Genomic DNA, 19,800 nt, shown 5'->3' on the forward strand with positions numbered 1-19,800 from the left:
AGCTCCCATAAGCCTCATTGGCCTAAATTAGGAACATCTGTTAAAGGCATGACTCACTCATTGGTTGAGATCAACAGTCAGAAACCTGCACAAGAGCAGATTTTTTTCCTCTGTGATAGGTGACAAGTCAATCACATACCACCATTAGTCAACATGTCAACCTATGGAGGTATTTCATTGAATTGCTAGCTCAGCCCAAGCCTGCATCTTGGAGTTTTTTAAGTGGTATTCTAACATTTAAATTAAATACCCTCCACATTTCTGTCTTTCTTCAAACTGGTGCTTTGGTCTTTTGTCATCACAACAGCATGTAAATGCATTGGAGATTATAAAAGCTAAGAAAAAAACAACTTACAATCCTTTGGAGTATTTGAAGTACAGTGAAAACATAAACATTAAATACTTTTGAATCTCAGGCTTTTCAGGTTTACATACAGAGATTTCATTTAGAGCATTCTGTGAAATCACCTCTAGGTGATGCACATTATGGACTCATGTTTTGGAAGGAAAAAACCCAAGGCCCCACCTACAGGTATCAGCTATAGCCCACTGAAAATAAGCACGAATAAAGAGGATGGTTCAGCACCTAACTGTGAAGTGTCCATGTTAGAGTGTGTTTGGCCAAGTTTGGTAATTGCATCAAACCCCCCATGCCCTCACTCCTGCTGGCACTACTCCATCTCCCCATTTACTATAGCTCTGCTTTTTGATCTCTAATAGATTCTGGCACATTCTCCAATCCCACTGCTTCTAATCACAGTATCACAGTATCATCAGGGTTGGAAGAGACCTCACAGATCATCAAGTCCAACCCTTTACCACAATCCTGACATCCCTTTGCCAAACTATGGAGTAAGCCTGAGGAAAAGAAAAAACAAAGCAACCACCATCTTCAGCTGAAGCACATGCACCTGCATGGCATTTTTCCAGTGTCTCCCAATGTGTGGTCCCTCCAGAAGCTACTACAGGAGTTGGAAACTTCAGGGGAGAGAGAAAAAGAAATATGCAACAGACACAGAAATGAATGTTAGGGGCTTCAAAAAGAACAGCCATCTGTTTTCTGCACTCCCTGGCAGCAGCAGGAGTTCCCTGCGGTGAAGATGGAGTTTGAGTTTTGGCAGGTTTCTGTAACCCAGTTGAGCTATCTCTATCACCACCAGCATCCCCTGCTGCTTCTCTTTGCACCCTCAGTCCAATTACGCTTTGACTTTTGCCTGCAGCAGCAGGGCCTACACAACCATGCACTCATGAGCACTTCAATCACCAACACCTAGTCAAAACCACCAAAGTTCAACTGCTGCTGCAGTTGGAGTTAATAGACTTTGCAGCCATGCTGCATGCAAATCATAGGGAAAAAATGTAGCCAAGGCAGACTGCACCTGAGGAGAAGAACTTGCTTTAGTTCTGTGATAGCATGGTCTGACCTCTATCACCCAAGATGTCAAGAAAATTTGTTATATTTTAGTATTGTCACTGCCATTTGAATATTTATTTTCACAATGCTGCTTTCCATGTAGAAGGTTTCCAGGAAAAGAGACCACAAAACTTGCCATGGAAATGCAACCAACAGGATTTACAGAGGCTTTATTTTCAAGTGGATATGAACTGATTTCATTGTCACAAACATCAAAATAGAAGTTTGCTCAGCATATAAGTTATTAACAATATTTATCATCAAAGGTGTGATGGTTTGGGTGTTACCTGCTCCCCCACACTTTGGAAATCACCCAGACTAGACTCAGCTGATCTGGAAATTAAGGAATGAAGCTTTATATTTACAGTTTAGCACAATATACAAGCAGGTATTTACAATATATACAGCTAGAGACAGAAATAGACAAGTTAAAAAAGTAATACAGAAACACAACAGCCCTCCCAGAAGCCAGAGTCCCCAGGAGGGGCTCCCAACTACTCTTCCACCTCCTTTCCACCCCTCTACCTTATCCCAGACTTTGCCTGACGTTCAAGGTGAGTTTGGAGAATCAGCCAAAGGGATTAGGAAGCAGAAGGATTAGTTACGCAGACAGCAAGTTAGGGAGAGAAGGGAGGCAGCCAGAGCCAGAGAGCAACTCTGTTATCTATGTTGGTGTTCTTGTTTTTATCCATTTCAGCAAGCCTATGAGTGAAGTAGACATCACCACTGCTTCTTTTTCACAGCCTATCATCTAATTCCTCTCACAAAAATATCCCAGTTAGGCTTAAACTAGCACAAAAGGTCAAACTTAAGGAAAACAACAAGCAGGGGGAAATGTAAGCACAGTATAGAAAACAGCTGCTCATAACTACAATCTTCCTTTGGAGTAGCAGCTTTCTCAGTACAGTTCTTCAACGCTGTTTCTGTTCTCAGTTATCACAGTTTTAATATAACTGACAATCACTTCCTAGAGATTTAATTATCCAGATTTTAGAAAACATTATCTGCTTTAGGGAAACCAGAGTGCTGCATACAGTAATCTGCTGTGCAAAAGCAAGAGCAGCTGGTGCAGCTTGCATACAATGGCAAATAGCCCAATGCAATAAAATATAAGCATGTTCATAGCAAGAGCAACTATTGCTATAGGACGTGTTTCTGTTTGGATCATAAATAAAATGATCTGTTTATCTTCTCTCATAATGAAGACAAAACACCAGGACACCATTTCCATAAATGTAGGAGTGACAGATTGTTTCTGAGATTTAGATTTTTTTTTCCCCTTATATTTAGTGCTCCCATTTACCAGATCTGGGTTATCATACAGCTCTAAGCAAGCTGAAATATAATTATTGATTTTATCTATCATCACATTAACTATGGGTTTTCAGGGGAGTTGTTTGACTGGTTTGGAGTGGGCTTTCTTATTTTCATTTTGTTTGGTTGGTTGTTTTGTTGTTTGGGTTTTTTTTAATGGAAAAAAGGAACATGGAATCAGAGTATTATTGCATCATCACGATAATAATTATTATGGCTATTATTGTTATTATTAAAGGGAAGGAGATTGTGCATTCAAACACATAATTCCTGCTTCAGTTTATTCTTTTAGTAGTTTTACTGCAACAACTTTAAGGTGTACTTGGATAACAGATTAGTAATTGCTGTGCTCTTCTATTAGCAGAAGCTCATTGGAAGAAAGCTTGAACTAGGCTGCATCCCAGCTGCAATATGCACAAACTTACAGTAGTTGACACCCCAACAGTGATTCCTGCAGTACAGATTAGGGGAAAGATGTGAGCTGTTTAAGACTTCTGAAGCTATTGACTACAGACTAAAAATAGTAGCAGTGATCTCCATCACTCTGGGATCCATTGTGTCTGCTGTCTTAGTGGCAATTTAATCACTGACTGCAGAAGGTACTATTTCAGATTCTTTGTTTTCCATATATCTCCAAAAGAAAGATGAGAACTCCACATGCTGTCAGAAGAGTCCAGTGGTCCATCCTGTTGGAAAGGCATTTGCAGATCCCTTTTAATACTTTTTTAAACTGAACATTCACTTAGTTTGGTTCTGCAAGGTGACCAGGTACCCATTTTCTGCTCAAAGTTATTTGCTGAGGAGTGAAATCGCTCTCCGTGGCTCAATGTTAACTTGTATGAGATAAGAGGAGAGGGAAGGGAAAGCAAAATGGATGCTTTGATTAATTTTCTCTATCATTTTATGGGCAAAATTGTAATGATGCTAAACCTTAACATCTTGCCCTGTGCATAGTGGTAACAGTAGAAGTATGGCTTAAGTATATGAAACATCTAAGTGACTATGCAATACATTTGGAAATGAGGGATTGGCCTCATGGCCAATTGGATATGAGGAAATAGCCCCAAGCTGTGTCAGGGGAGGTTTAGGTTGGATGTTTGGAGGAAGTTCTTTCCTGAGCAGGTGGTCAGGCACTGGAACAGGCTGCCCAGGGAGGTGGTGGAGTCACCATCCCTGGAGGTGTTTTAAAAAAGAGTGGATGTGATGCTTGAGGCTGTGGTCTGGTGATTAAGGATGCTGGGATGAAGGTTGGACTGGATGATCCTGGGGGTCCTTTCCAACCGTAGCGATTCATAGTGATTAGATGTTGTGCTGAGGGATTTGGTTTAGTCAAGGACTTGTCAGTGTGAAACTAATGATTGGACTTGATGACCTTGAAGGTCTTTTCCAATCTAAGAAATTCTGTGATTCTGTGGTTTAATGATCTGTGTTTATCAAGAGCTGAGACACTTCCTGGACACTGTCTGTCACAGTCCTTCTCTGAAGCTATAATCATACATTTAATGTGAGAAATAGCTCTATAGAGGAAATATTTTCCTACTCTTTCTGCTATGACTGCAAAGTGAAATGAACATTGGAATAACTCTGTGGAAGTTGCCGTGGTCTAGCCTTGAGCTCTGTGGTAAAGGGTTGGACTTGATGATCTGTGAGGTCTCTTCCAACCCTGATAATACTGTGAAAAATAAGAAATAAAAGCTAATAGAGCAACCTGCTCCATTCTTCTGAGTGCCTAAAGCCAGCTTTTTAACAATGATAGTTTTAATGTTGCTATTAATAAAATTTTATTTCGAGGTCATCTACCTTCCACGAGTAAATTCCCATTTCAGTGCCACAAGTAAGTGGGATTTGGACTGTAATGCTTACTGCCCTCCCATCACCCCTCACCATAACTTCCTAGTCAAAAGTTGCTCCAGTTGGCAGCCAGTCACTAGTGGTGTTCCCCAAGGATCAGTGCTGGGCACAGTCCTGTTCAATATCTTTATTGATGATCTGGACGAGGGGATTGAGTCCAGCATCAGTAAGTCTGCAGATGACACCAAGCTAGGAACAGGTGTTGATCTGCTGGAAGGTAGGAGAGCCCTGCAGAGGGACCTAGACAGGTTGGATGGGTGGGCAGAGGCCAATGAGATGAGATTTTACAAGGCCAAGTGCAGGGTTCTGCACTTTGGCCACAATAACCCCAAGCAGCACTACAGGGTGGGGACAGAGTGGCTGAGAGCAGCCAGGAAGAAAGAGACCTGGGGGTGCTGGTAGATAGTAGCTGAAGATGAGGCAGCAGTGTGCCCAGGTGGCCAAGAGAGCCAATGGCATCCTGGCCTGGATCAGGAACTGTGTGGCCAGTAGGACAAGGGAGGTTATTCTTCCCCTGTACTCAGCACTGGATGTTAGGAGGAAGAGAGAGTGATTGGCATTGGAATGGGCTGCCCAGGGAGGTGGTGGAGTCTCCATCCCTCGAGGTGTTGAAGAAAAGACTGGAAGAGGCACTTAGTGCCATGGTCTAGTTGACTGGCTAGGGCTGGGTGCTATGTTGGACTGGCTGATCTTGGAGGTCTCTTCCAACCTGGTTGATTCTATGATTCTATGAAAAGGGTGCTAGTCCTAGAGAATATACAAGAACCTGTGAGTGTGCATAGGAGCACCTGCAAGGCATGTTGGAGTTCATCAAAGCTCATGGACAGAATGTTTGTTCTTTGTACATGGATCTGTGCAAACAGCTCACTTGGAAACACCCAGTTGTGTTTTAGAGGCTCATCTCTTTTCTAATTGTCAGGAGGAATGAGGAGTTGCCCTGCTGGTATTTTGGCATTTCAGCACAAATGTCTCTTGGGGCCAAGAAAGCCTTTCTACCTGGTGGGTTCAATGGGTGCAGCTTCACCTTGTCCCTCACTAGCAGATCTGTCACTCATGCTGCAAAGGAATGAAGCTTGGGACCTTACACCTATCACCCTCATCGGGCTTAGAGCTTTTCATGCTGCCTCTTACGTCATGGATCCAGAGTGAATTTGATCCTACTTAGGAAGGTCATGACTCCCCTCAGACATCTTGCTTCCTGGGACAAGAGAAGCAGAAGGAAATACTCCTTGAGCTCTCTATCCTGAAATACCAGGATTGCTAATGGAGTGCTCAGCTGCTGTGATGCTTTCCATAACGTAAACACCTGCCTATTGCAATCACACAACCAAAGCAATAGATGTTTGGACACTGTACAGGTAGACATTACTTTTCAGTGCGACAGAACCAGGCCAGTTACAAACAAGTAACCTATAGCTAAAAGGTAGAACAAAGCTGTTCTGGTGTGACTGCCATCTGATCCTCTGGGTGCATATATGTTTGTTAAATGGTCACTTAAGCTCAGCATTATAGGTTTGTTTGAAGCCAAGAGCTCATTGCCCTAAGAAAACTGCATTCCTTCGGGTTAATATTTCACTTAACAAGAATCCTTTCTGGCTGGAGATTGACTACGCAAACAGATTTGCATCTTATTGTTTCCAGGAACAGGAGTTTTTCACACTCTGAGTCCTCAAACAGAATTGCAGCAAAATGTACTCCCCAATTCTCCAGGTGCACTCTTTTCTCTAAGAATAGCATATTTCTTTACATCAGTTGTTTAAGTACAGTATATTTATAGTGATAACAACCTGGATACCACAAAAGTGTATGGCTTCAGAGCTCACACATCAAAAACCATTACAATTATTTAGTCTCAAGGGGACACTTAGCACAACAAATCCCTGTTTTTCCCACTGACATTATCTTGCCTCACTGGGTCTGATCTCCTGTCAGGAAATGTGTCTTCCTGCTGAATCTATTATTGTTACCTCCTCTGAGTAACGTACAAGCAAACATAACACGACAAAAATATCACTTAGCACCACATCACCCAATCCATTCCTGTCTTAAAATGCATTGGTCACTAACCAAGAGCTGTGCCTTTCTTCTGAAAGCTTTTATATTGGTAGCCACTGCTTAATGTTTTGTCTCACATATCATGGCAAAACAGAGCAGCTTGGATTTTATGCTCCTGTTTTCACATTTTACTTTTGTTTCCCTGGAGCCTACTCTAGGGAACTGCACCAGAAATTTAGGAATTAAAATCACAGAATCAACCAGGTTGGAAGAGACCTCCAAGATCATCCAGTCCAACCTAGCACCCAGCCCTAGCCAGTCAACTAGACCATGGCACCAAGTGCCTCAGCCAGGCTTTTCTTGAACACCTCGAGGGATGGTGACTCCACCACCTCCCTGGGCAGCCCATTCCAATGTCAATCACTCTCTCTGGCAACAACTTCCTCCTAACATCCAGCCTATACCTGCCCCAGAACAACTTGAGACTGTGTCCCCTTGTTCTATTGCTGCTTGCCTGGGAGAAAAGACCAACCCCCACCTGACTACAACCTCTCTTCAGGTAGTTGTAGGCAGCAATGAGGTCACCCCCTGAGCCTCCTCTTCTCCAGGCTAAACACCCCCAGCTCCCTCAGCCTCTCCTCACAGGATTTGTGTTCCAGGCCCCTCACCAGCTTTGTCACCCTTCTCTGGACATGTTCCAGCACCTCAACATCTCTCTTGAATTGAGGAGCCCAGAACTGGACACAGCACTCAAGGTGTGGCCTAACTGGTATTGAGTACAGGGGCAGAATAACCTCCCTTGTCCTACTGGCCACACTGCTCCTGATGCAGGCCAGGATGCCATTGGCTCTCCTGGCCACCTGGGCACACTGCTGGCTCATCTTCAGCCTACTATCTAGCAGCACCCCCAGGTCCCTTTCCTCCTGGCTGCTCTCCAGACACTCTGTCCCCAGCCTGTAGTGCTGCTTTGGGTTGTTGTGGCCAAAGTGTAGAACCCTGCACTTGGCCTTGTTAAATCTCATCCCACTGGCCTCTGCCCACCTATCCAGCCTGTCCAGGTCCCTCTGCAGGGCTCTTTGCTAAGCTGGAAACAGGAAGACTCAGAAAAAAACATACAACTGAGTCAGAAAAGCTGTTAAATAATAAAAAAAAAAAACGAATAAGGATAGTAAATCACTGGGTAATAACAAAGTGGGTGTTGACAACAGAATTTGCTTTTAATCATTTTTTAAAAATGCTTATCTCTTTTTGAGTGCTTTGAGTCTCCCAGCAGCAAATCTTTACTGAAAAATGTCTGAGGTGAAGATAAACAAGACTGCTTCAACATCTTTCTGCACCAAACATTCTTCACTTGCAAAATCTCAGTCCAACTCTTTTGAAGGATAAAGATATTGTTGTTTTTTTGCTTCAAAAAAATGCATCAACCCAGCAGCAACTGTTGAAAGGTAGAACATCATTCTGTGTCACTTAAAAACACACTGATCATAAGTAACTCTGATACACAATAATACATCAGAGAAGGTTTAATATTGACTATTTATATGACTAACTTCAAAATGCTTCTTCAAAGCATATCTGGTTACCTGTCTTCTGTAAAAAACAGCTGTTGCATTAAGAAGTGAGTCTTGAACTCCTACCCTCAAAAATACAATCAGGAGCTCCCAAGTGTAATCAATGCAAATTGCAACCTGTGTCCTTCTAGGCCTTCTCAAAGACAGGCAGGCTGATGAATTGAAGCTTCCTGAGGAAGCTACAGCCAATCAACCAGACTATGGCACCAACTGCCTCATCCAGGCTTTTCTTGAACACCTCCAGGGATGGCGACTCCACCACCTCCCTGGGCAGCTCATTCCAATGCCAATCACTCTCTCTGCCAAGAACTTCCTCCTAACATCCAGCCTATACGTCCCCCAGCACAACTTGAGACTGTGTCCCCTTGTTCTATTGGTGGTGGCTGGCAGAAGAGACCAACCCCCACCTGACTACAACCTCCCTTCAGGTAGTTGTAGACAGCAATGAGGTCAGCCCTGAGCCTCCTCTTCTCCAGGCTAAACACCCCCAGCTCCCTCAGCCTCTCCTCACAGGGCTGTGTTCCAGGCCTCTCACCAGCTTTGTCACCCTTCCCTGGACACATTCCAGCACCTCAACATCTCTCTTGAATTGAGGAGCCCAGAACTGGACACAGGACTCAAGGTGTGGCCTGACCAGTGCTGAGTACAGGGGCAGAATAACCTCCCTTGTTCTACTGGCCACACTGTTCCTGATCCAGGCCAGGATGCCATTGGCTCTCTTGGCCACCTGGGCACATATTTCAGTGCTTAGCAGAGCATTAGGGTAATGGAAGCCCACTGCATGCCCCACTTGCTAAACTGAAGTTACCTTTATATTTATGTGGCCTTTCTGTAGTATCAAATAATTTAGACAAAAATATCATGAAAATATTTCCCTTTCAGTCAGAAGATATACATATACAAATATATAGATAAAATCATAGAATGGAACTGTAGTAGTCTGTTAATTGTGAGAAACTCTGCTTAAGGAACTCTGTTTAACATTACCTTTGCAAAAAACATATTATTAATTCTGTCCAAAGTTATTTCATCCCATAGACCTGTATAACACAGAGAAACTAAACCAAAAATCCTGGTTAAAGATCTCAGGAGAAACAAGGAAGCTAAATCAGAATGTTTCAGACACACAGATTTTGTAGGTAAAAATCTTAATATGCAAAGCATGGAAATTGAAAACTGCATTGAGTCTAATTCCTGTAGTATGTATCTTCCAGAAAAATGGGCTGAACATTTTCCTCCCTTGTTTATTTAATACTTTCCTGGTTTGTTAGGTTTGTGGGTTTTTTTTCCCCCTAGTGACGCAGGTGTTTGGTTAATCTTTTAACTCCTGCAGAGGATGTGAGAGTAGGAGAGCAATGGAATTACTGTGAGGTGGTTGGGCATCATCTGTTATTGCACCTAGTTCTTCAATTGCTGCAATGTAGTGATAGAGCACCCATCAAAGTCAGAAATGCAGCTGTAGACAAAGGTCAAAGGGAGACTATTTACAGACCTGCACTTTATTTGTTCTGTCTGTTATGAGAGGAAAAAAAAATCTTCACAGTTATCTTACTTTATTCATAGACAACATGGAACAAGTACCAACAGACCTCAGCATATCTAAGTTCAGACTGGACATGAGGAGGAAGTTCTTCACCATAAGAGTGGCGAGAGCCTGGAATGGGTTGCCCAAGGAAGGTGGTTGAGACCCCATCCCTGGAGGTGTTTAAGGCCAGGCTGGATGAGGTCCTGGCCAGGCTGCTCCAGGGCAGGGTGTCCCTACCCATGGTGTAGGGGTTGAAGCTAGATGATCCTTGTGGACCTTTCCAACCCTGACTGATTCTATATGGAGAATTTAGGACTATCTCATTCTCCAAGCCCTCATGGGTTTATGTGTGTGCAAATTATAACTTTATGACTTGATCCAAAGCCAGGTGAAACTACTTGTACTTGGTTTCAATCACTTTGGAATCAAGGCTTACATCAAAAGAAGTATAAATCATTAGGGTAACATTAGCTCCCAACTCTTTTTATTGCATCAGTATTGTGTTGTGAAAGTGCTCTCTCTTCAACAACGACATCACATTTATTCAAAACAAGGCTAGATGAGGGATAGGCCTTGTACTTACAACAAAAGCCTAGGGTGCATCTCCTTTTCTCTTTAAATTATATCCCAGTGGCAAGTAGCATCCAAAGTGAGTATAGTCTTAACAATATTTAAAAGTCCATCAAAACAAAATGCAAATTAGCAATGACCTGCCTGAATAAATACTTTTTATATATATAAAGTATATTATGCAAGTCCATAAGCCAAAACACACATTTCAGAATCATTATCATAATATTTAGACACGCATACATAAATACAAGCCACTCTAGGGTATGGCTACACTGATGCATGTTAGAACCATAGAATCAGTCGGGGTTGGAAGGGACCACAAGGATCATCTAGTTCCAACCCCCCTGCCATGGGCAGGGACACCCTACCCTAGAGCAGCCTGGTCAGAACCTCATCCAGCCTGGCCTTAAACATCTCAAGGGATGGGGCCTCAACCACCTTCCCTGGGCAACCCATTCCAGGCTCTCACCACTCTTATGGTGAAGAACTTCCTCCTCACATCCAGTCTGAATCTACCCACCTCCAGCTTTGCTCCATTTCCCATTAGTCCTGCCACTATCTGATAGCCTAAAAGTCCCTCCCCAGCTTTTCTTTTTGTTCAAGGGCCCTATTCTGAGCAAGTTGCAAAGACCCCTCGGAATGGAATGCATAAACAGTACTTGCTGAGTGCAGAGTGGAGCGAAGAGCCACTGGTGCACTTCAGGATCATGTCTCAAGTTCTTGCATTTGGTTTCATTCAGAGTGAGGCAAACCCAAAACCTATCACATGTTCTTTTTACAGGCAGTCATCCACACATTTGCTCAAACTGAAATCAGAGGTTTATGATTCAAAAAGTAGCAGAGACAGTGGAGGAATAATTCTGTAATTCCATAACTATTTTAGCATTTCACTAGTCATTGAACCTCTGCAAATAAGTTGGGCTACAGGAATAATTCTAGGAAACAGAGTTGTATTATATGCTAAGTATCTTCCCAGGTGTTTGGATACAAAGAGAGTATTTGAATAACACTGCTTTGATTTTATTAACTCAGCCATGTCTGCACAGGGTGATCCAGATGAAAACAAATTCAAATAAGCAGAACTAAAGCACATTTACTGTGAGCAATGGAGTGTTTATGCTACCCTCACACATACCAAACAAGCAAGTCTACCTGCTTCTTTATTTGCTGTTTACTCTTACGCAGCATCTACTCTGCAGCTGTCATAACATGTATTGGCATGTCTGACCCCTATGTGAAAGATGAAAAGGATCCTTTGCTTCACTCTACATGTAGCAGGCATTAGACCCAAGCAAAGCAAAGCAATACATTATGATTTGGTTATGCTCCTGCCAACTTGACAGTGCTTCTGCTCATTTTCTGTTTGTCTTACAGAGGGGAGAAAAAACAACAACCAAAACTCACATCAGAAAAGGCAACCAGCAACAGAATAAGGGGACACAGTCTCATGTTGTGCCAGGGGAGGTCTAGGCTGAATGTTAGGAGGAAGTTCTTGCCAGAGAGAGAAACTGGCATTGGAATGGGCTGCCCAAGGAGGTGGTAGAGTCACTGTACCTGGAGGTGTTGAAGAAAAGCCTGGATGAGGCACTTAGTGCCATGGTCTAGTTGATTGGACAGGGCTGGGTGCTAGGTTGGACTGGATGATCTTGGAGGTCTCTTCCAACCTGGTTGATTCCAAGATTCTATGAAAACATGGGGATCTCTGTGTACATAACTTTCCAGTTTTGTTTAGTTTCAAACAAATGAGAGAGGGGGTGGATCATTAAGAATTAAGGTATGAAAGTACAGAACAGAGGATTATGCAAATAAAATGGAAAGAAAAGTATCCACTTTTCAACTGACCTTTCCTTTGTAAGTTCCTTTTGGTGTTCTGAAACACCAGCCAGCTGACAGCTATATTTACAGCTGGGATAAAGCTGAGTTTATTCAAGCTGATATGCTACAGAAGGCTTAATCACTTGAAAGGGACAGGAATCAAATTGCAAAATCTACCCATAGTCACTCAAAAGTAACACTTGAATAATTCACTTTTACAACCTAAATACACTTCTATAACAAATGCTTCCAAAATATATTTCTTCTTTGAATGGGATTGTTTTTGGTCTTGCTAACTTGAAACAGTGACTCCAAGTGAGTACACCTGTGCAGCAAATTAACCACATGTGTCTGAGGCAGGCTTACACGTGGAGGTGTATCAGGGATGGCAAGAGGCAATTACAAGAACCTAGGTATTGAAGGCAGTGAAAACAGGTGGAGCTGAAAAAAGTTGTTTAAAAAATGCCTAAGCTGATGAAAGGGCAAATAATGCCTGGTAGATTTCTGGGGTGGAGAAAGCCACATGAAAGGGTTAAAAACTATAGTCACTTAATTTTCTAAATGAAAATGTAATAACCTGGTTAGGTTGTGAAGGAGTTGGTTTGAAATACTAAGTAAAGGGCACATGTATATGTAAAAAAGATAAGTGGAAAATGTTTGCCATTTAAGTCAGTCGTATTTTGCTGTTGAACAAAGAAAGGTATGGACTCATTTTAACTTCATAAAAGACCCAGTTCATTTAAGAAGCAAATTTAATTTGTTCACCTACTAAAAGTTTTTCTACAAAGAAATGCAGATAAACTGTCCTGGCTTATTAACAGAACTTGGAGAACTAGGTAAAGGCTGTAATAAAAGGCTGAAAAGGTAACCCCAAAACTTTAAATGTAAATTAATGCGGGTTAGAGAGAGGTGATGTTTTGATGTCACTAATTCAGAATGAGGAAGAAAAATATTTGTCATATAGTACTGAAAGAGCATTCCAGCTGCAGAAACGGTGCTGTTTATTTCCCTCTCTGGAAAGGAGATAGAAACCTCCTGAGGAGCAAAAAGAACCCAAAACCATACTTTGTGTTACAGACAGTTTCAGAAAAGCCAGGACAGCTCACCACAGCTGGGGTGGGCAGTACTCAGCAGCACTGCCACACTAACAGAAGGCCTGTGTGGAGGAGTCAGCACAGACTGACCCATTTTGTGCAGCTTCTGGTCCAGGCTGCTATTCAGAAATGTGCACCATTGCTCTGTCTCAGCTGTTATGCACCAGCTGAAGGTTATGCAGCCTTCTGAAAGGGGCCTACCAAAAAGCTGGGGAGGGACTTTTTAGGATATCAGGCAGTGACAGGACTAGGAATGGAGCAAAGCTCAAGTGGGGAGATTCAGACTGGATGTGAAGAAGTTGTTCCCCTTGAGAGAGGCAAGACCCTGGGAATAGGTTGCCCAGGGAAGGTGGTCGAGGCCGCATCCCTGGAGGTGTTTAAGGCCAGACTGGATGGGGCTCTTTCCAACCTGATCTAGGGTAGGGTGTCCCTGCCCATGACAGGGGGGTTGGAGCTAGATGATCCTTGTGGTCCCTTCCAATCCTGACTGATTCTATGATTCTATAACTGGGATATTAGAGTAATTCATAGAATCAACCAGGTTGGAACAGACCTCCAAGATCAGCCAGTCCAACCTAGCACCCAGCCCTATCATCTAGACCATGGCACTAAATGCTTCATCCAGGCTTTTCTTGAACACCTCCAGGCACGGCAACTCCACCACCTCCCTGGGCAGCCCATTCCAATGCCAATCACTCTCTCTGCCAACAACTTCCTCCTAACATCCAGCCCAGACCTCCCCTGCCACAACTTGAGACTGTGTCCCCTTGTTCTATTGCTGGTTGCCTGGGAGAAGAGACCAACCCCCACCTGGCTACAACCTCCCTTCAGGTACTTGTAGACAGCAATGAGGTCACCCCTGAGCCTCCTCTTCTCCAGGCTAAACAACCCCAGCTCCCTCAGCCTCTCATTTTCATAGAAGTGTTTTATTAGCCATGGAAATGGTGCCAACACACCAATGAGGTTACTGTTTCAAGGAGGGTGTGGCAGGATCCAGCTTTGTCCAGAAAGAGGTCTCTCCACATCCACATGAGTGGGGGATAGGTTGGACTGGATGATCTTGGAGGTCTCTTCCAACCTGGCTGATTCTATGATTCTAAGAGCCTTAATAACTGTCTCAGTCCTAATTTAAATTTTCCAGAGACTCAAATACAGTTGATAAAACCAATAACAATTTATAGGATGCCTTTCCCTCCTCCTACTTCTTTCCCAAAGAAAAGAAATTAGATGCAGAGAGAGAAAAGCTACACACACCCAAATAAATAAGCTCACTGCAATTGGGAAGTTGAAAGAAGAAAAGTTTAACAGTAAATAAAAAGTCTGTGAGGTAGGGAAGTTACAAAGGCACAGGGAAGGCAAAACATGATACAAAAGAGGTAAATATACTACCAGATTTGATGACAATGGGTTCTGTCTGCCTTGTGAGCGATGGCCACGTGGTGAAACAAAGAGCAGCAGGAAATAGTATGGTGGTTGATTGCTGGCAAGCAGGAGGCAGGGAAGAGAGAGCAAAGAGAAAGTCCCCCTGCTTTTATGGATCTTCGACAGGAAGGGGGAGTGGGCTAACCATGAATCACCTGGTGGTGCTCAGACCCACCCCTGGGGCTGGGTCAAGACCAGACCTCCAGGTGGGTTAACCCTGTGCAAATTACAAAATCTTTCACAGAGGCAGGAGGTGCTCTTTAGACTTTGTGGGTGGTATATCAAGAGGTTTGACTGGTAGTTCCTTATCCCAGAGTAACTTGGCATAATAAGAAATTTCATATGTAGCTAAGACCCTTAGGAGGTATTCATAATCTTAGAAGTTTTCATTATATCTAATCCAGCCTCTTTTTGCACATCTTATTCATGGATTTAGTAGAATCATAGAATCATAAAATCAACCAGGTTGGAAGAGACTTCCAAGATCAGCCAGTCCAACCTAGCATCCTGCCCTGTCCAGTCAACTAGACCATGGCACTAAGTGCCTCAGCCAGGCTTTTCTTGAACACCTCCAGGGATGGTGACTCCACCACCTCCCTGGGCAGTCCGTTACAATGCCAATCACTCTCTCTGGCAAGAACTTCCTCCTGACATCCAGCCTAGACTTCCCCCAGCACAATGTGAAACTGTGTCCCCTTGTTCTGTTTCTGGTTGCCTGGCAGAAGAGACCAACCCCCCCTGGATACAGCCAGGTTGTTGTAGACAGCAATGAGGTCACTCCTGAGCCTCCTCTTCTCCAGGCTGCACACCCCCAGCTCCCTCAGCCTCCTCTCACAGGGCTGTGTTCCAGGCCCCTCACCAGCTTCGTCATCCACCTCTGGACATGTTCCGATATGTCAACATCTCTCTTGAATTGAGGGGCCCAGAACTGGACACTGGACTCAAGGTGTGGCCTGAGCAGTGCTGAGTACAGGGGCAGAATAACCTCCCTTGTCCTACTGGCCACACTGTTCCTGATCCAGGCCATATACATCCAGCCTTTACCTCCTCCAGCACAAATTGAGACTGTGTCACCTTGTTCTGTTGCTGGTTGCCTGGGAGAAGAGACCAACCCCCACCTGCTTACACATATATGGTTGCTGACAGTGTTCACAGCAAATCTTTTTGCATGTCTTGATCCATCCTAAGTAAATTAAATTAAGGAGAAAATGTATGATCCTGCAGTGATAAATTAAATTACGATCAAGGTAATATTAAAATAGAACACATTAATGTTGCATAGACAACTGCATCCAGTTCTGACTGCTTCAAATTTTCAGGTGCTTGACTTCACAATCAGTTTTATTTCATTTTAACACACACATTAAATACAGTATTTACATGAAACTTGTTGCATTAAACCAAAAATCTGCTACATAAAACATATTTGAACCATATGGAATCATTGTTATTGTTTACCTACTTCCAATGTGTCATCCCCCAAACCAGACCTTTAGATATACTTGCTTAAGCCTTTGCTAATTGCGTTCAAAGAGCAGCAGAAGGATAGAGGAGTCTGATTTCTCCATCTTTGGACCACCTGCTTTGCCTGTGGGTTTCACAGCTGTTTGCAGGATAGCTGTAAACTACAGCACTCTTCTGCTGGGTCCTACAGTGCAGTTTAGAATCATCACAGAATCAACCAGGTTGGAAGAGACCTCCAAGATCAGCCAGCCCAACCTATCCCCCAGCCCTATCCAGTCATCTAGACCATGGCACTGAGTGCCTCATCCAGGCTTTGCTTGAACACCTCCAGGGATGGTGACTCCCCCACCTCCCTGGGCAGCCCATTCCAATGCCAATCACTCTCTCTGGCAACAACTTCCTCCTAACATCCAGCCTAGACCTCCCCTGGCACAACTTGAGACTGTGGTAGTGAGGCCTCTTCACTGGCTGCATTCTGCTGATGGTTCCTGCAGTACTGTTCCTTTGTCTGCATCTTGTGAGAAGTCTCTGCCAACAGCCATCAAGCCCTTTCTATTCCTTCTGCACCTGATCGCTTTGTTTCTCACTCCTTTTTGGTCAGGTCAGGTTACTTTCCTCTTCTCATTTATGCTGCCTGCACACCCTAAGTTGGAAGACAATCTACAGCCTGTGACCCTGCACTGTAAAGGCCTTGTATACTTGCTCAAAGCCAAGGAATCTTCCGACAGCTTCATCACCAACCTCCAGGTGAGCACCAACAGGCAGGCAGATCTGTACAAGAATAGCAGTGGTTATTCCTCTGGTTTCAGAGGACCTCTTACCATATTTACTGCTTCAGAATATAGAAGGCAGCATTTCAACATGACTATAAGACATTAATAAGGATAAGATGAAAATTATTCCAGTCACTAGATCTTAGATCTTGAAAATTATTTACCTCTTATTGAGCATCTCTTCTCTCTAGGACTTTTGTGTCTACTGTGTGCAGAAGGAAGCCTTGGGAAAGGTGTTTTCTTTTGTCACCAAGGTAGACTGATGAGCCAGAGGCTGTTGCATGTGATAGTTTTTATGTCCACATAGCACATTGTGCATCTTCCACCAGAAAGTTCCCTTCAGGAGAATTAAGGCCCACTCTGGGTTTGTTCAATTGCTTTTCTTCCCCTTATAATGATGCTTTCTCAGACTCATGAACCAGGATTATTTTGAACATTAAATAATTTCCAACTCACAATTTACGTATTTATTTTGCTATATACAACTGTGCAAGTACATGTTCTGCTAAAATTATCTTCAGGAGTGTGGTGGAAAGTCCAAATTATACCTAGAATACATATCCTATGCATACCCTAAACACCTGCCTGAACACCCACCTTGGCCCCACTTCCAGACAAAAGCCTCGGCGCCTCTCGGTCTGTCACAGCCACCCTATTTGGCCTTGTTTTGCAGCTTGCTTTGTTTGTGGTAAACACAGGTCAGGGATGCTAGGCATCTGCTGCTCCCTTTCTGGAGAAACAACTCAGGATGGGTGCTAGGGGTGGGTTTATCTGTTGCTGTTGGTCAAAGATGCCTGTCATATAATCATAGAATCATCGAATCAACCAGGTTGGAAGAGACCTCCAAGATCAGCCAGTCCAACCTAGCACCCAGCCCTGTCCAATCAACTAGACCAGTTGTAGCCAGGTGGGGGTTGGTCTCTTCTCCCAGGCAACCAGCAACAGAACAAGGGGACACAGTCTCAAGTTGTGCTATGGGAGGTCTAGGCTGGATGTTAGGAGGAAGCTGTTGCCAGAGAGAGTGATTGGCATTGGAATGGGCTGCCCAGGGAGGTGGTGGAGGCACCATTCCTGGAGGTGTTCAAGCAAAGCCTGGATGAGGCACTTGGTGCCATGGTCTAGTTGACTGGATAGGGCTGGGTGCCAGGTTGGACTGGCTGATCTTGGAGATCTCTTCCAACCTGGTTGATTCTATGATTCTAAGTAAGTTTTGGAAAATGTTCTTTATATATTTAATAAACTATTTAATCAGTTTTATATCGGTCTCATTACAATTCACTCCTAACCCAGATTCAAACCCCTCCTTAACAAGGATCAAAATTTAATTTAAGCTCTTTCATCTGATTCAGATATCCTACCTGAATGAGGAAGGTGACATACAGAGATATAGTCACCACCAAATTCAAACCAAGCTAGTGTAAGGGCAAGAAATGAATGTTTTAAGAACTAATGCTTTTAATCTTGATAAACTGTGCACTGAGATTAATATTAGACATTTTATAATTCTGTGACACATGTTGGATTGTGACTCAATAATGACACTTGAACTGTCCATGCAGTGCAAGCTGAAGTCCACTGTGAAAGAACAATTAAGTATAATGAAACCAGAAGCAACAAACAACAAAGAACTTAGCACGTCTATGAGCTTCCCTTTTCATATTGTACTGTGCAGTAATGACTCAAGAAAATTAAAGAAGAGAATGACACAACAAGAAGGCCAGTGGTTGTTTTTTGGTAGTTCCTGGTACAACTAAGGAAACCACAAAACCACATCAATCACCAGTGTGCTCCATCAGTTACAACAACAAAAAAGACCTTTCTGTTTTTTTTTTCTAGAACTGCAAACCACAAGAATAAAGAAGGTTTAGCTTAGTCTCAGAAATCAACCTAGACTGCAGAAGCTTATTGACATTTAAAACTAGTGTACATGTGCAGTGCATGGGTGTGACATGAAGCAAGCCATACAGGTACTGACACCGTGTATGCCTCATGACCTGTAAAAACTTCATTCTGACTAATTTCCTCTTCTTCTAGATGGGATAAAATTACTCCTGAGTCCTGCAAGAATCAACACATCTCCTAGCCGTATTTTATGTCACGCTACAAAGGGAAAAAACAGTTATCAGTGTATTTAAGTAATCAAGTTTTATTTTCCTGTATCAACTGCTTCACAAAATAAACAATGAGTAATACAGGTTGGGGGAAAAAGATTGTTCTCTGTTCTTGGCAGTTCTTAAGTGACTCTATATGGTGAGACTGATGACTAATGATCTAAAGAGAATGTTATTTCCTTTGCTTAAAAAGTATACCATGAGCTCATGCTTATGCTTCTTACCCAGCAGTACCTTTATGCAGTAGAATCATAGAATCAGCCAGGTTGAAAGAGACCTCCAAGATCATCCAGCCCAACCTATCTCCCAGCACTGTCCGATCAACCAGACCATGGCACTAAGTGCCTCATCCAGTCTTTTCTTGAGCACCTCCAGGGATGGTGACTCCATCACCTCTCTGGGCAGCCCATTCCAGTGCAAATCACTCTCTCTGGGGAGAACTTCCTCCTAACATCCAGCCTAGACCTTCCCCACCACAATTTGAGACTGTGTCCCCTTGTTCTGTTGCTGGTTGCCTGGCAGAAGAGACCAACCCCCCACCTGGCTACAGCCTCCCTTCAGGTAGTTGTAGACAGCAATGAGGCCACCCCTGAGCCTCCTCTTCTCCAGGATAAACAACCCCAGCTCCCTTAGCCTCTCCTCACAGGGCTGTGTTCCAGGCCTCTCACCAGCTTTGTGGCCCTGTATTCCAGGCTCCTCACCACCTTTGTCACCCTTCTCTGGACACGTTTCAGTATCTCAACATCTCTCTTGAATTGAGGAGCCCAGAACTGGACACAGCACTCAAGGTGTGGCCTGACCAGTGCTGAGTACAGGGACAGAAGAACCTCCCTTGTCCTACTGGCCACACTGTTCCTGATCCAGGCCAGGATGCCATT

General features: G+C 43.5%; 1 long non-coding RNA gene across 1 annotated transcript in view; it reads left to right on the top strand.

Moving 5' to 3' along the window:
- Window positions 1-18,884, top strand: part of LOC135188149 (uncharacterized) — a 45,955-nt gene extending 27,071 nt beyond the window's left edge. Inside the window, exons 2-3 of the long non-coding RNA XR_010307579.1 lie at window positions 16,640-16,785; window positions 18,846-18,884. This is a non-coding gene — a long non-coding RNA (uncharacterized LOC135188149). The remainder of the gene's footprint in view (window positions 1-16,639; window positions 16,786-18,845) is intronic.
- The last annotated feature ends 916 nt before the right edge of the window (window positions 18,885-19,800 follow it).

The sequence above is a fragment of the Pogoniulus pusillus genome, chromosome 2 (assembly GCF_015220805.1).
Source record: "Pogoniulus pusillus isolate bPogPus1 chromosome 2, bPogPus1.pri, whole genome shotgun sequence".
NCBI lineage: Eukaryota > Metazoa > Chordata > Aves > Piciformes > Lybiidae > Pogoniulus > Pogoniulus pusillus.